Source organism: Zea mays, chromosome 8 (genome assembly GCF_902167145.1).
Source record: "Zea mays cultivar B73 chromosome 8, Zm-B73-REFERENCE-NAM-5.0, whole genome shotgun sequence".
Classification (NCBI taxonomy): domain Eukaryota; kingdom Viridiplantae; phylum Streptophyta; class Magnoliopsida; order Poales; family Poaceae; genus Zea; species Zea mays.
In genome coordinates this window covers 43302753-43303589 of record NC_050103.1, presented here as the reverse complement: position 1 = coordinate 43303589, position 837 = coordinate 43302753, and positions in this window count along the sequence as shown.

Below are 837 nucleotides of genomic sequence, written 5' to 3'. Positions count from 1 at the left end.
TCTGCCAGAAAAATTTTTGGATGGTAGCCGAAGTTATTGTGGCTAAAGGCTTCGCCTCAATCCATTTAGAAAAATATTCCACAGCTACCACAACATATCTCAGGTTCCCTTGGGCCGGTGGTAACGGACCTAACAAGTCAAGGCCCCACCTTTGCAATGGCCAAGTGGGTTGTATGAGCTGTGTCAAGGACGAAGGTTGTTTTTGATCTCTTGCACATTTCTGACAACCTTCGCACTTTTGAACCAATTCTGCTGCATCCGAAGCTGCCTTCGGCCAATAAAACCCTTGACGGAAAATTTTTCCGAGTAACGGCCTAGATCCAATGTGAGATCCACACAGGCCTGCATGTATTTCTTTCATTAACTCTATACCTTCGGTTCTGGATAAGCATTTGAGCAGCGGAGCACAAACTCCATGTTTATACAATTCCCCTTCTATTATGACATATGGACGAGCTCTTGCTTCTATCCTCTTGTTATAAGCTTCGTCATCTGAAAGAAATTTACCCTGAAGGTAAGAGATGATCTCGGTTCTCCAATCTTCGCTAAAAACAGGAGATATATTAAGAACTGCTCTTTCAAGAAGTTCCACCGAAGGTGCTTTTATTGTTTCGAAAAATACATCCGAAGGTAAAGGCAGCCCTTGTGCTGCTGACTTAGCTAACAAATCAGCATGCTCATTTTGTCCTCTAGGGATATTTTTGACAGAAAACCCTTCGAAGGAAGCTTCAACTCTTCGAACCATATCCAGATATTTTTCAAGCTTCGGATCCTTAGCCTTGCAACTTTTGTCAATATGACCCGAAACAACCTGGGAATCAGTTTTAAGTATGGCTC